The following is a 17164-nucleotide window of genomic DNA, read 5'->3' as shown; positions in this document are numbered from 1 at the left end:
TAAATAACAATGTGAATTTGATACTCATTGATGTCGTAATCAACGTTGTCCATCATGTTTAATTTGGCCATCTTTCACCACTTTTCCATATTATTCCGTTCCATCATTATTAGCCAAAACTCATCTATTGACTTTTGATGAACAACTCCAGTTTCGATTGCTTTCAGTGATATGTGACATGCAATGTGTAAAAGATGAAATACTACTGGATCGAAGCGTAATCCGCTTACGTACTTTATCTGAACTGCTGACACTTCTGTATTCACAGTAAAAAGGTGAAGAAATTCCACTTCCAACGAACGCGGCGAGACGAAATGCAAGCTACAGAAGGTATCCAACGAAAGATTGGGGTCAATGATCAACAGAACTCAACCATGACCAACCTACCAAACCATGGAAGTCATCAAGATCTGAAAAGGTCGACAAAAAGGCCGCGCATCGAACGAGATTAGTCTATCAAGTGGAAGGTAATTTGCGGACCATCAAACTCAGCATGATCCGCAGAAAGCAATCATGCAAAGAGTTGGACGGAGATGACACGGCGGACGTTCATTTTCGCAACTGGCTACGGCTGATAGTCATTAATTACGCTTCCCACGGATCGTCACACTTGTTGAAAAAGGGGTTTTTCGCGTTTGCACCTAGTAATGTAACTTAATTTATAGACTAACATAAAAACTAAGTTTGTTGTATAAAATTAGCAAATTAAATTTTCCATTGCATAAATAGCATAGATGAGCTCTTCAAAGGGGTCAATCCAACATCTTCAAGCTACGCATAATAGATAACATATGCGTCTGAATGTGATACCAAGAGTTGCAAAAACATGAGCAAAGTATCCAATCTAATCTAATCGCTTCCAAGTGGAAACCAAAACCTAAAATATTTGCGCTCCACAATCAGAGATTGCAACCTGCTTCTCCAACTAACCAATGGAACACACAACACGAGTTAGCGCAGCCCGATTGAGAAAAGAGCAGGAAGTAAACACCGCCGGCCAAGTCGTACCCGGGCCAAACCTAGCGCTATATAGTAGGCCTATACGTGTCTGCACGGAAGCTTGAAAGTACCCATTATATGGGGTTGATTCACCCATTTTTTGAAATTGTTCTGAGATGTCAAAAAATGGGTATTTTTTCAAAAGCATAAAATGGGTATTTTTCTTCCATTAACAAGATCGATTGTTAGAATTAAAAATGGGTAAATGGTACGCACAGCAATATTTGGAATGTGAAGTCGACATTTTTGCTTTTCAATTTTACAAGTTGTACAGCTGAAGAAAAAGACGTCTGCCTGCCTTTCTGAATTTGAAAATTTGTTTGGAGGATGGCAATTAAGTGTTTCATGAGGTGCTCCATATTCACAGAAGATAAGGTAAGTCAAAAGAACATTTTTTTTCCCGGTTGATTGTGACCACGATTCTGATTTTTTCAGATTCCAAAGCCTCCCGCTGCTGCTGTTCCTTCATCACGAGATCTGCTGGGTGAATAACATAAAAGAGTGGAAAATCCGAGGGGAAATCGGTGTGATAACAGCACTTTCTCTGATTTTAAAAATGGATAAATCCGGTAACGTAAACTTTAGCAGCTTGGACGGGATTCGGGATTTCACGCGAGGATGCTCGTTTCGAGGTGATCCGTCACATCCCGAAAGCAAACCGTGCGAAAATAATTAACAACATAAAATGTTAAAATGTTTAATTTATAATTATGATTTGAATAGATAAATAAATATAGTTCTTCATTTTTAGAAAAAACATAATTTGGGGTTGTTTTGAATTGTTTTTGATTTCCACGCTCTAACCTCAATTTTTTTGTTTATGTAAATGTGGATTTTTTACCCATTTTCTACAAAAATACCAAGAGTTCAAAATACCCATTAAATGAAGTTTGTTGGAAGTACTCATTAATGAGTAAACGCGATATACTCATTAAATGAGTTATGCCGCTTTTCTTCAAAATGGGTACCAGAATACCCATTAATGGGTATTCTTAGCCTTCCGTGTGGCGTATTACATAAACAACGGCATCGAATGGGGAAAACACAGAAAACGATGTTGATTGCAGCGTCGTCGCCGCCGTCGCTTAGTCACATTGAAAGTCAATTTTCTACAATTGTAATAATGATTTCCATAGAACTCTCAGCGTTAATCGCACTTTATCGCATTTATCACTGAAACAATTCCAACTATCGTGTTACGTTTTCATTTGCAATTTGTGACAAATCTATACATCAGCAGTTCTCAATCATATCAGTAGAACCATGTTTGAGTTAAACATGGGCTTAACTTTACCTAAACCGTAGTACATATATCGTTTTGTAAAATTATTAAGCTCAGGCAAGCTCAGTCAGACATCTATCAGAATCAGAGCGGAAACGGATAATAAGCATGGCTAGATGAATAATATACGAAGAATCTGCGCCTAATCCTTCACTGAGGATACTGGTCGTAAGATTTTCATACGACAAAACTTATGAGAATGTTTCATAAGAATTGAACTATGAAAATCTTAAGATCTTATTTCGGTCAAATCTATCTTTTTATTGGATTTCCAACAAGACAATTCCTCGAAGCGTCGGTGGACGTGTGGTGTGATCACACGCATCCTAATCACGACGTCCATGGTTCGAAACCAGGTTACATTTTTTTTAAACGAACTTAAATTTTTTCATAAGATTGTCGTATGAAATGCATTTCATTAGTGAATCGTATGAAAATCAATACATTTTCTTGTGGCGAAATTTCAAAAGAGAATCGTATGATAGTCTTACGACCAGTATCCTCAGTGTTGACATTATTCTTTTGACACAGAATCCATAATTTTTTTCTCAAATGTTTTCAAGTTTCGAAGTCAGCTGCCAGTGTCACAAAAATGTGACTGTAGTGAATGGACCTACACAAAATTATTGGAGTTATTTATTATTTGGGATTTTTATTTCCATTTTCTAGGGTTTTTTTTGTAAACTAAATATATAAAGTTTATGCAAACTCAAGCACGGCCGGATGTTATTAGAGCCCAAACACATGTAGGACGATACATTATGGATGATAACAGCCTCCCTGGGAGGAAGCCAGTGTTGTGCTGAATCATTAACAGACTATAATGATTTTAATTTCTATGTGAAAACTTTTCACGTGAAAACAGTAGGCGATTTGTCACCGGCGACAACTTCTCAAATTTTGTACTCAAACGATAATAAACACAGAATTTTCATTCAAACATAAATCTTTACTAATATGAGCTAATTGTCAACAGTCTCGTTATATCTGTTTTTTGGCGTTATGATTTCATGATAGTAAGGAAAAAGAGTTCAAAATGTAACGGTAAATGCTTCAAATGAAGATATGATTTCCAAAAGATTCTTAATCGCTGACGAGTTTTCATCACTTGATAAATTAAAAGTAAGATCGCGGATGAGTTTTGATCATACATACTCGATTTTTTTTAAATTTGATTTTTCCCATCCCTGGAGGAAGCTTACCAGACTGATCGAAGCAACAACGGTGAATGGTGTGCACAACTGTGTGAAGTTTACGGGCGAACACTCCAGTTTGTTCGAATCGCGCCGAGGACAAGGTGATGGCCTTTCGTGGACGGAGAAACTTTCAAGGTGGTCGAGGAATTCGTCTACCTTGGATCCTTGCTAACGGCTGATAATAATGTTAGTCGTGAAATACAAAGACGCATCATCTGTGGAAGTCGGGCCTGCTACGGGCTCAAGAAGAAACTGCGGTCAAAAAAGACGTGTCCAAACGTGTCATGTACAAAACGCTCATAAGACCGATAGAACTCAGCATCCAAAAGGTGGCTAAAGCCGGAAGGGTACGATGGGCAGGGTATGTTGAAAGACAGTTTAAAGACAGAATCACCGTCTTCGACCAGAGGTCGCATAGACTGAACACTTAATTCGCATCGCATTCACATTCGCATTGTTACGGTGTAATTCATAGATTGGACACTAGTGATACTCATGTTTTACTTTTGAGATCCTTATCTAGATTGCTATCAGAAATCAAGAAGAGGAGAGGTCCTTGATTCCAGTCCTAAACAAAAATAACAAAAGCATGAGGATTACTACTCCTGGCCAAGCCCATCTTCACCGTAACTAGGGAGAGGATGGAAGTGTTGATGTAGTACTTACTTAATAAGAGGCCACCGACTTAGCGACACCCTCATAAGTACCACGGAGTTGGATAATGAGGAAGGTAATCGTTGGGTCAGGATTTGCCTGTAGCTGGCAATGTAACCGTGGTAGATCTTACCCCGTAACACACCACGTAAAGGTGCCTATCCAGCATTACGGGTTATAAAAGAGGTCGCATAGACTAAACACTTAACATCTAGAACTTTTCGCTTTAGGGAAAAAGTTTTCTCCTTACCGAGGCGGGAATCGAACCCACACTCCACAGCACATGCGTCTAGACGATTGACGTCGCTAACCGCACGGCCACGAAGCCCACAAGGAAATATCTTGCTAGGTGCTATGCGAGCTATGTGGGCTGACATAACATAACAGGTACGGAACGTCTTGGCGAGCGTGGGACGCATTCGGGGATGGAGAGATGCGGCCTCGAACCGTGTATTGTGGCGTCAAATTGTTGAACTGAATGAACATGGTTGGACGGTGAAAACGATTAAAAAGCCGTTCTTGAGGTAGAGCTTCTATTGATGAAGCCTGTGCTGAAACAAGACAAAAATGCTGCTTTTTTTCTTTGTTTTGGCATTTAATCATGGATTTTCAACTGTTTCACCTAAGACCCTTGTAGACTTTTCTAATCACAGTAAGTGTTTCCAATTCGCGAACTTGTATTTTTTTTTCAAGATGATTTTCTTATCGAGAACCAAGCCCACGTTCAAAGCCGTTTAATATTAAATTACTTGGCTGATTTGGAATACTCTTTAAAATGAAACAATCGACCTAAAATTTTTTAAATCGATTTTTTAGTGTTCAACAACGTTTGGGCGGCTCTAAACTCAATGGAAGTTTATAAGGAAAATATATATATGAAGAAACGTCGAAAATTGTTATTTAAAGCTAGGTGGCACCCTTTACGATGATGAACTATGATACTCATTCAGTAAATACAGAATGTTATACTGAAAGCCGCCAATAACTTTAGCACCGCTCATACGCTGACCGATTTGGCTGAAATTTGGTCCAAATAGAACGGAATATGAGCACAAAGAACAGACATGGATGCTCGAACAAAATTTCGTTAAAAACGTGTGTAAAGATTTAAATCACACCTCAGCGCCGCCAACGCAGGCTGCCCGACATAAAAACTCAATCTCACTAAGTGATGGCGTTGGCATACATTACATAAATAATGCAGTGCTGCCACCTAGGAGCGAGCCTAAGAGCAATTCGGAATGAACACTAGCGCTGAAAAGCAAAACACGGCAAATTTTCACCATATTTATCAGCACACTAGCACCGCTTAACGGGGGCATAACGACATACTCCAAAATGACCAGTACAAACTTTTACACAAGCACGCGAATGAAGATGAACGTCTGTTCTCTGTGATATGAGGGCGGCAAAAATTGATTTTTTTATGATCCACCTTACTGGACATGGTTTTCCGGCGGAAGTGATTAAGCTGATAGCCAATCAACGCAAGGATATCAAAGCTGAGGATAAAAGGCCGTTTCTTCAACTATAGCATCATCAACGTGCTCTGCCCACACAAAGGGAGACCCGACGAGGAGAAAGAAGCGTTCTACGCACAGCTGGAGCAGACATACGATGGATGCCCACTGCGGGACGTCAAAATCGTCATCGGTGACATGAACGTACAGGTAGAAAGGGTGGAAATGTATAGACCGGTCAAAGGACCGGATAGTCTGCATACCGTATCGAATGATAACGTCCAACGATGCATGAACTTCGCATCCTCCCGCGGAATGGTAGTCCGAAGCACCTTCTTTTGCCGCAAAAATATTCACAAGGCCACATTGAGATCATCTAACCAAGAAACGCTAAACCAAATCGACGGTAAATTCTTCTCCGACATCACGAACGTCCGCTCTTATTATCCGCCAGGAAATCCAGGAAAAGATTGGCCGGCTGAAGAACAACAAAGCCCCTGCGGTTGACCAACTACCAGGAAAGCTATTTAAACACAAACACGGTGGTGAGGCACTGGCTAGAGCGCTGCGCTGGGTGATTTGGAAGGAGGAAGTTTTGCCGCAGGAGTGGATGGAAGGTGTCGTGTGTACCATCTACAAGAAGGGCGATAAGCTGGATTGTAGCAACTACCGCGCAATCACATTGCTGAACGCCGCCTACAAGATACTCTCCCAAATTTTATGTACCAGGCGGATTTTATGGGCGAACGCTCCACCACGGACCAGGTGTTCGCCATTCGTTAAGTACACATCATCCATTCATCTACTTCAAAGCCGCATATGATACAATCGATCGGGACCAGCTATAGCAGCTAATGCACGAACACGGATTTCCGGATAAACTGACACGGTTGATCAAAGCGACGATGGATCGGGTGATGTGCGTAGTTCGAGTTTCAGGGGCATTCTCGAGACCCTTCGAAACGCGCAGAGGGTTACGGCAAGGTGATGGTCTTTCGTGTCTGCTTTTCAACATCGCTTTGAAAGGAGTAATACGAAGAGCAGGGATTAACACGAGTGGTACAATTTTCAATAAGTCTGTCCAGCTATTTGGCTTCACCGACGACATAGACATTATATGGCACGTAACTTTGAGAAGATGGAGGAAGCCTACATCAGACTGAAGAGGGAAGCTAAGCGGATCGAACTAGTCATCAACACGTCGAAGACGAAGTACATGATAGAAAGAGGTTCAAGAGAAGACAATGTGAGCCACCCACCTCGAGTTTGCATCGGTGGTGACGAAATCGAGGTGGTAGAAGAATTTGTGTACTTGGGCTCACTGGTGACTGCCGAAAGTGATACCAGCAGAGAAATTCGGAGACGCATAGTGGCCGGAGAACGTACGTACTTTGGACTCCGCAAGACGCTCCTCGAACATAGTTCGCCGCCGTACCAAACTGAAAATCTACAAAACGCTCATTAGACCGGTAGTCCTCTACGGACAATGCTCGTGGAGGACCAACGCGTACCTGGAATTTTCGAAAGGAAATTGCTGCGTACCATCTATGGTAGGGTGCAGATGGCGGACGGTACGTGGAGGAGGCGAATGAACCACGAGTTGCAAGAGCTGTTGGGAAAGCTATCCATCGTTCACATCGCGAAAATCGGGCGACTGCGGTGGGCCGGGTACGTAGCCAGAATGTCGGACAGTATTCCGGTGAAAATGGTTATCGACAACGATCCGACGGGAACAAGAAGGCGAGGTGCACAGCGGGCAAGGTGGATCGATCAGGTGGAGGACGATTTGCGGACCCTCCGCAGACTGCGTGGTTGGCGACGTGTAGCCATGGACCGAGCTGAATGGAGAAGACTTTTATGCAGCAGTTAATAGAGCTTTAATCTCCATACATAAAAATGAATTTCTGTCTGTCTTACCCTTATAGACTCGAAAACTACTGAACCGATCGGCGTTAAAATGTGTATGCAGAGGTTTTTGGGGCCGGGGAAGGTTCTTAAGATGGTTCGAGATCCCTCCCCTATTTGGGAAGGGGGGCATACAAATAAAACACCAATTTCATCAAAACTAGAGAATTAATCAAGCAAATGAAACCAAATCTGGCATGTGGACGTTTTGGAAGAGAAGATATGTTTCTAATGCAGAAAAGAGACTTCATAATTATCCGGTTCATGTTTACTTGTATGGGGCCCTCCTTAGCCGTGCGGTAAGACGCGCGGCTACAAAGCAAGACCATGCTGAGGGTGGCTGGGTTCGATTCCCGGTGCCGGTCTAGGCAATTTTCGGATTGAAAATTGTCTCGACTTCCCTGGGCATAAAAGTATCATCGTGTTAGCCTCATGATATATGCGAATGCAAAAATGGTAACTTGGCTTAGAAACCTCGCAGTTAATAACTGTGGAAGTGCTGAATGAACACTACACGGAAGAAAAAAAGTACCCAAAATTGAGTATTTTTAAACTTACTTTTGAGTTATTTTTTCTCTTCTCTTTCATCCACTCTTTCTTTTGTTGGCAAAAACAAAAGAGCCAAACAATCCAAAGACACCAGTTCAATATGGGAAGCCAATGTTGAGTTTTATTACCTGAGGTCGAGATTGAGTGAATTAAACTTACATTTGGTTAAATAAATTTTCCGTTGGGTACTTTTTTAACATGGGAGTAAAGGCAAACTACTTCGACCCTACTTACTCAATTTTGGCTTCCCGTACGGATGTTCGAGGTTGGGTGAATTAAACTCACTATTGGATAGTTTATTTCTTCCGTGTAAGCTGCGAGGCGGCTCTGTCCCAGTGGGGGGATGTAATGCCAGTAAGAAGAAGAAGAAGAAGATGTTTACTAGAAATACTAGAATAAGAGATCGGCGAAGACGCCATCTTGTTTCCAATCGAACCGTCAAAAGCGGTTCCAATTCGACTTGTTTACTTTTTGCATTCATAAGAAGCAAGCAACAAGTTCAAGTGCTGCCAGTATTATTTTCACGAATTCATGCATTTTCATACGTTGCCAATTCGACAGTTTTTCACTCCGCCGGTCTCTGGTTATAGGGTTGCTAATGTTTACTTGAATAAGGGGAACGGTTCGGCATTTCATCCCATAGCTCCTATTTCCATCTCATCAAAAACAAATCAATGAAAAGGAATTTGGTTTGTTCCTTATTCTTGTGATTTTTTTCAGCAGTGAGCACGCGTGTTAGCAAAAAGAAGCGACCAGATAGGTGCTGTATTTCTCTGTTTTAAGATGAGATGAATATGATGTTCAGTAAGATGGAAAATGGAACAGTTCCCCTATACACAAAATATCATTGATGATTCATACAAACTATATTTGACAATTTTAACACGACTGACCATGTATTTTGATGATGAACTTTGGTGAACAATTTCACGGTTCAGAAATACGGTTTATTCTGGTCCAGAATGGTTTCACAAGTTCATTCTTGACAAATAATCATGTTGCTGCTGAAAGCAATCAGATTCCATGTTCCATATCTCGACAAATCATGAAGCAATAAATGGATCAATCAAGGCTCAATCGCACAGGAGTTTTTTGTCGGCTGGCCGTGAGGCCAGAATTGTTTTTATTCTCTTCGCGTGTCTCTATATAATACCATCGTCTCTGCATCAAACAATTTCAATTATAACGCGTCGCAGAGAACACACCATTTGATCACTCACCCAAGCTAAGGGAGCAATATGAAGTCATTTATTTACTGTTCTAATGATGGTACTCATTATAGTACTCAAATGAGTGTTATAATATATTTTGCACAACTCATTTGAGTTGCATAATGGTCACTGAGGCATTAAATTCATTGGTATTGAAAAGAAGGCAATTTTATCAATCAAACACTAGCTATAAATCCGGAATATCAACTGGAGGAAGATCCCCCTGCACCGGACATCTCCCAATACCGGACACTTCTCAAAACGACACTTCGGGAGGTTCCTCCATCATCTTATGTAGTACAACACGTGAAATTGAACAAAAATGAAAAAAAAAGTTACTTTAGAATGTTTGTATTGAGAATAAAATGTGAATTTCGTTGCAAAACTCGATTTTTTCAGAACTCGTAATATTTATCCAACTCGGTCTCGTTGAATAAACGTACAAATTGTGCTGAAAAAATCATCTTTTTGCAACTACAGGGTGGCCACCGGACCGGGAAAAACGGGAAAAGCGGGAATAAGACGGATCACCGGGAAAAAAGCGGGAAAAACCGAGAATTCAGGACATGGACCGGGAAAAAATATTTTCAAGTTACATTCAAAAATTTTCAAATTTTTTAATAAACTTGAGATAAGGAAAAGATTTACTTTTCAATGCTCATTCTTTTGAAGGAATGTATTTAACTTTACATTATTTCTCTAGTTATCAAGGCATTTATCACAGAATTAAAAAAAAAATGAATATGCTGAATAATTTATATTTTAATAGAATGGGTCATTTTAGAGATAGTGACGTTGTCTAAAGAGTGAAATATCTACAGTTTAGTATTTTTCCGCATTTAATTAGGTTATTAAATAGAAGGTTATGATTATGAAAGATATACTCTCAGATATGCTTTAAACTTGTTACACGGAAAATAAGGTATAAGTTCCAAACAGAGCCGTAGCGTGGACTTCCAGCGCCCTTGGCGAAACCTTTATTAGGCGCCCCTTACTCAGATGTTAAAAAAACGTGCTATGAGCAGGGAAATTTATTTTTTTTGTGAGGAGGGTCTAATGATGCTTTATGAATTCCTAAAGCCTCTATAACCTGCATATGTTCCAATAGTTAGAGTGTAAGGGTCATTAAAAGACCAGATGTTCTGGAAGATTTAGTACACTAACGCAAGTAAAAAAATAGATCCAGTAGTGTATGGATTCACGACAAAAAAAGGATTGAATTAAGAAAATAAATTAGCTCTCAATTTGTGCTTGCTATTCGATTTTGATTGCTATCGAACCTAGTCACATCAAGAAGAACCCTTATATGAAGTGGATGACCATCAGAATCGCCATTAGCCCTTTCGATGACGAAAATTTCAATTTCGGAGTGGCTTGGAGCTTGAGCTTGAGCTTGATTGACTGCCCGTAGTTGCTACTCCATTATGACCAGATCAGCTGTTCTTGCACAGAGAACCAACAGATGTTTGCTTGGGACTAGCACTCATCTTCAATGTACAAGTACTGGTGATCTCATTTGTTAGGTCACACTGGCGCCTGCCACGTCAGAATGCAAGTCAATGTAGGGAAAGGGAAGGAAATGATGATGCAATCATTCGCCCACTGCAAGCCGAATATACCTCTGCACTTGCCACGAGTTCATGCGGAATTTGTTGGAATTTTTGGGTTAGGTTCGAGAGGCAGAGGTTCGTCTTGGTTAACGAGCTGCCAATGTGACAGATTAGGAGAAAGCAACTGATAGAATTTCTTATTGGATGTAGGAAACGAACTTTTTCGTTCATTTCCAATTCTAGCAGCTACTACTAGAATAATCAAGTTGAGTATAGCATTGAAAATGGAAACGGTTCGGAAGTCCATTTCCAGTTCTAGCGATTGCTAGAACATGAGAAATATTGAGAAAGATACAAAGTAGAAGAATGGAATGGACCTGGGATTGAACCTATGACCTCCTGCGTATGAGGCAGAAGCAGTAGCCATATGACTACCAAGCCCGGTTAAAAATTTCAATTTCGGAGTGGCTTGGTTTGCAAAAACTGCTGAACTTTCAATGAACTTCAACTTTGGAGTGAATTGGTTGATTGTGAGAATAGCGATTGGTCCAAGTCGTATCAAGAACAAACCAATTCCGGAGTGGGTTGATTGATGGCCAGAATAACCAACTAATAACTATTCAGATCGAGGTATATGTGGTTTTGGAGTGGGTCTGACGGTAGTTCGGTGGCACTGTTTGTTTTGGATGAACCAATAAATTTCTACTTTAAAGAAAGTCAGTTACTGATCTCCCTCCCTCTCCCTAATCTGATTTAGCCATCGTTACTGAAATCCCTCGATGCATATTCTCATATTCAGCATACCATCATTTCAAATACTTTTTCCGCTAAAAGCTTTACCAGTTTATAAAGATTATACTGGATCAAGTGCGATCGCATAGTTTGTCGGCATAAAATGAGGGAATTTATCTCAAATTCATACAAATTTCTTATCAGAACATCCGTACATCTATTATTAGATAACGGTTTGCATTTTTAAGTCGCGAACAAAAACTATATGTATTTGATTTACGCTTCGCCTTTGGCTTATTGAAGTCCTTATCTGGGGCTCCTTCCCCAGAAGCTTGTTTCATGCTCCTTCCCATTTGTATTTCCTGTTCCTTCCTTTTCCTTCCACTTTCTTTTCCATCAAGTAAATAATGAAAAAGACATTCCTTAATTAGGGGACCATGCCGACGTTTTGATATATTGAAATGTTATGACCCCGGGAGGTCCCAGAAAGGGAATAGCCTAGACCCCAAGCTGCTGGTCTGACCAACGGCAGCTTCCGGGGTGGGCGCAAAATGCCTCCTTTCTTCCAGGTCCCAAGGACTTTATTGAGAGGACGATGAGATAAAGTGGCAATGGCTTGGTCAGTTAGCAGTGGCAGATGGCGTTAGATACTGGCGCGACGTGTAGCTTGATGGTCGTTGGTCAGATGGTCGTCGAATGACCCGGCGTTCACGAGGTGTTGCTTCTCGAAGATCTTATGGCCGAGGTAAATTCCGGAATTTTCATCCGTTGACGGAAGCCGATAACACGGCGTTAGTTGGCACGATACGTGAGAAAAGCTGGGACGAACAATAGCTGTCTTGTCGTTATCAGGACTCCGTATGACAAAATGGCGTTTATTGCGTGGTACCGCCCGTAGAAAGTACCTTCAGCAATACAAGAAGTCCCGGCACCTCTGGGCAGAATGTTAGCAACCTCGGTGATTCTCACTTGGCAGGTCTTGCCAAGCTCGGGGACGATCGGCTTTTTCACTACGCACCGCTCATTGGAAGTCGTCTGCCGACCGGATAGCTTTGGTCCACGGAAGTCGTCTCGCAGAACTGGGGCCAACAGTTGTCAACCCCAGAAACGAATAACCAAACGTTGGCCAGCCAAATGGTAATTCATCGCTCTGGAGGTGCACTTAGGCACGCGAAAAACTACCAGCAACAGGACGCCGATTTGCAAGATGGCGTTCTCGTGTTAATAACATCTACAGTTGGTGAGAGTCGTCGAAAAGGTGCAATCACCACACACGCACGTAGCTGGATTCCCATATAGTGCGTTCTCAAACGTCAAACTATCGGACTGACTGTTTGGGCTGATTTACCATCAAATTCCGAGTTTCACGGGGAATGGAATAAACTTCAAAGATGCGAGTTGGCTGAAGGTTTTTAGAATCTCGTACCTCTACTGATCGCTTTATTCCTTTCTTCATCGAAGACTCTGGAGCACATATTTTTGATAACCGTATTCACTTGCCACCCACTTTGCCCATTTAAAATTACGATTAGACACTAACTTGACAAATTATTTCCCTGCATTCCACTACCATACACAAAGTGATACCATTCGGCAACAACCTGTATCAGTTATTGTCGGAACATGGCCTTCCGAAAATACCCCAAATGATTGATTATGTATGTACATAGTCCCCGAGAGAATCGTAAAAAAGGTTAAATTTGTATCACTTTGAACCGGTGAATTTTTGAATAATTTGCCATAATTTCCTATAGCGGAATTCTGGATTTTGGCGCCCCCCTAAGGCCAGGCGCCCTTGGCGGGGGCCAACCCGGCCAACCACACGGGACGGCGCTGGTTCCAAAACTGTGAAAATTACAACATTCTAATTTTTAGATATTGAAGGCAAATGTTCAATCTTTTCAATAATATGTTCAAAAAAACCTAAAAAAAGAATGTTTTAAAAATTTAAAATGTAAAATAGATTAAATTACGAATCGAACGTTTCGATTGCCCGAAATGCACTGAAATCCATTTTAGAAAACAATGAATTTTTTTATCTGAAACGAAGATTTGGGTCTTCGAGTTAAATATGTGTTCAAATTAGCTGTGTTATAATTTTGTGGAATTTAGAAAAGCGATAAAAATAACTATGATGAGGTTCCTGCTTTACTTATTCATTGCTAAGTTCTCTAAGTTTAAAACATTTGATTTGATTTACTTTATAAGAGAGAAATGTGTCTTTTCTCACAAATAAATTGCGATAATTTGAAAAGCATCAGATACTCAGGAAGGTATTCTGAAATAAAAAACAGTCTGAATAAGATCAAACCGAGAGCTAAACATTCAACATGTTTCGGCTATATCCTAAGATACTTTACGTTTCCATAGAACATTATGTTCTAAGAAGGAAGAACCAGATTGGCATGCAATATCCATTGGCTCTGTCAGAAACTTACGAAACTTCGCAACAACAACAAAAATGCGAAAGATGCAACTAAGAATCAAATCATTGTAATTAGGTGCTAATGTGGTATTACCATATTTTAGAGTACATGTTGATTAAAGCATTTCGCATAACACGTTGTTTGTAATTTAATGTATCTATTTCAAAAGTTCGTTACAAATCATCAGTTGCTGCGATATAAAACTGACCTACGGTTTGGTCAGAAAATAAAACTCCTTGTAAAAGTTCAAAAACTCTTACCCTGTTTGAAATGAAATGGGAAATGAAATTTAAGTGGCCACCCTAATACTAGTTGATTAAACTACTGTTTAAAATATGTCTATGGGAATATTTATAAATTTATCTTCAGCACAAAAATAATTGTAATTAGAGTCGAGCAACCAAATTAAGAACCACTGTCATAAACGATCGTATCTCCCAAACACCCAGACTCCAGCCAGTCTGTTCCAGCCGTTTCCATTCGTATTCTTCCAATCCAGTTTCGAAGGACAACACAAAAAGCAACTGTTAATAGCCGTAGTTCACTACCAGATTTATAGTAGCTGAGATTGTAGACCCAACTAGACAGATAGTAAAAATGATAGCTATCTGTCGCGAAAAAAAAATGTTTCCCATTTGTCTTCCGGGCACATCACTTTGCTACATGTTTCATTCCAGACATGACGCGAGTTTACTTGGGTGCTATCTCATTGCCTCGCTCTGCTTGCGTCCCGCCAGGCTGCACCATTTTACACTTTCATGAATAAACAATGGCTCGCAAGTATCAAATTCGAGTATGTACTAATATTTTCTTCTAACAGCATTCCTGCATTCCGATACACAGAAATAGACACGCTTTCTATCCCGGGGGTGTCGCTCATATCATTTCCCTTGCCACTTTTTCAGGATGCTTCCAATAATGACAGATTCTTCTCGGGGGTATCACTTTCGTATTTCATAGCACTTGATTACAAAACCACGATAATTGCTTGCATTTTTCACAGATGATTAGCCCACCACGTACATTATGGATACAGCCGTAGACTCCTTCCCATCGATGTACCTCGAATTAAAATTTCTCCTGTAATCCCACACTTCCAGTCTAGGGAAAAAAAGAAACTAGAACTCCTTTCTACACACACCACATCGCGACGGACACAGACTTCAGCACGTCCGACACGTTCGGCCGCAGAATACGTTCTGTCTCTGCTGTTACTTTGCTAGCTAGATGTCCGATGTTCGCCCGCTGCTGGTCGAGGAGGCACGATGACCGCGAATCGCTAAAAGCGAGTACGTACTTCTATCTCTTCGCTGTGCACAAAACATCCAAGGGCGAAGAACACGCGGACGGCTGGGTAGTGTGGAGCTGTGTGGAGTATGCGCGGGTGGACGCTTCGCTTCGTATAGTCATCAGAAGTAAACAACACGAAGCACGCTATGCTGGAAGGCGTTTATTGGGGAGTCCAAGTATTCTATCTATCTAATTTATTATTAAAAATTAAGTATGATTAATAAGTGTGTATTCACTTATCTAAAAAAGAGTTAAGTACGACACATTGAAGACAGCCTTACTGTTGAGGTCCAAATACGTATCTGTAAAATTAGGTGTTGGTATAGTACATACTAGCTCGTGTTATGGCAAGTAAAGACATTCCACTAAAAAGCTTTAAATAATTTTCTTATCAAGTATGCATTCCAAACTGAAGTTTCCAATTCAGACAGTTGTTCAACCTATCATAAAATTATTTTGCGTAATGTTGTATGCCTTCTCAATAATCAATGCTGAATAAAAATAACACAAGTTTTCATTGATATTTCATTAATATTTGTGTATTGTTGATTATCTACCGTAAAAAATCGACAAATCACAAGCATAAAAATTTACAATGATCAAACCAGCCTATTATACTCTTCGTTTACAAGTACCGTGCTGTGCCCTTATTCCAATCAGCGCCTAATTCCGTTCACGAAAGACAAAATGATAAATAATGAAGAGTTTATGTCTAAAAACAACAGAAAAATATCCTTGTACTTTTCTATGGTTATGTATGCATGAAATGAAATGAAAACCAGCGTCATTTTTAGCTATTAATAGTGAAAATTTAAACAAAATTTGTTGGTCGTCACTACGAGCGCCATTTTGACTGTTTTCATTAGCCCACTTGCTAAGAACGTCTTTCATAATATTTAAGCATTTTTAAGTGGAAATTTGCCCTGGATTTCAAACACAGCAGCATAACAAGACAAAACAGGTAACATTATAGCGTATTACCAAATTGTTGCCTGTATTTTCCCGATAGAAAATGCTGAGAAGTGAAAAATATCTTGACCGGAATAAGGGTACATCTAAATCTACTTGTTCCTTATTCCGTTCATTGGGTTTAGAGGATGGATACCGAAAATTCCGTGTTTGAGAATATAATCTATGAGCAAGAAAAGGTACATCGTACATGAAGCCATATGAATGGTGAACATTTGAAATTCTATCCCGCAAGCAGGCAGACCGAAAGGAATTCCGTTAACGACTCTACTCGAGACCTTTTCAACTCGTGCCGGAAAGTACAGTTTTTTCAGTTAATGATTTAATGATGATTTATAAAGTGAATGCTGGACAATGTTAAGAAAGGGTTTCCGGAGAATACGGACAGTTTTAAACAGCACAATCCATAATTGCTGCGTTCTTGTTTAAAAGCTTTATCCGGAAATTTCTTGGCGAATTTCTATTTAAAAAAACACTGCCCTCTCTGAGCTGCAACTATGTTTTACCGAAATCCGTGAATACTTCGTAGCAGTAGGGTTATCCGGTACTTTAAAAAACCGGAAATTTAAAGAATATTCAAATTGAACGAAACAGTGGTACGAACAATTCCAAACAAACAAAGACATTGTTTTGGAAGGTTCAGGTCAGAATTAAAGGCCTAGTATCCAGGCTCTAGTCAAAACTACGTTGAGGATAAGGTGTAAAACTCCGATAAGGTATTGTATCTGTCCTTTTCTGTGGTACCTAATGCAACTGGGCAGCTAGCATCAATGTTCATGTTGAATATATCTCGAATGGTAAGTGAAACAAAGGAAATTACATTTAAGCTTTTTATTTGCAATATTATAATAAATAAAAAGATGGATTTATGAGGAAAATGATGCCTGGTATTAGCATCTCCAAGAAATCAAATGTTTTTCGGGTGATTGGAATTAGGATCA

At 40.1% G+C, this 17164-nt stretch overlaps 1 protein-coding gene across 3 annotated transcripts in view; it reads right to left on the bottom strand.

Annotated features, from left to right (window-relative positions):
* Positions 1 to 15321, bottom strand: part of LOC134210314 (sphingosine kinase 2-like) — a 91124-nt gene extending 75803 nt beyond the window's left edge. The window contains exon 1 of one of the 3 annotated variants that reach the window (XM_062686363.1): positions 14981 to 15321. The gene's annotated coding sequence lies outside the window, so the exon portion shown is untranslated. The remainder of the gene's footprint in view (positions 1 to 14980) is intronic. The other 2 variants (XM_062686361.1, XM_062686362.1) reach the window with 2 other exon arrangements.
* Positions 15322 to 17164: the final 1843 nt, after the last annotated feature.

This window comes from Armigeres subalbatus, chromosome 2, assembly GCF_024139115.2.
Source record: "Armigeres subalbatus isolate Guangzhou_Male chromosome 2, GZ_Asu_2, whole genome shotgun sequence".
Classification (NCBI taxonomy): Eukaryota; Metazoa; Arthropoda; class Insecta; order Diptera; family Culicidae; genus Armigeres; species Armigeres subalbatus.
Note: the sequence above shows the minus strand (reverse complement) of the source record. Positions and strands in the feature narration are given on the sequence as shown.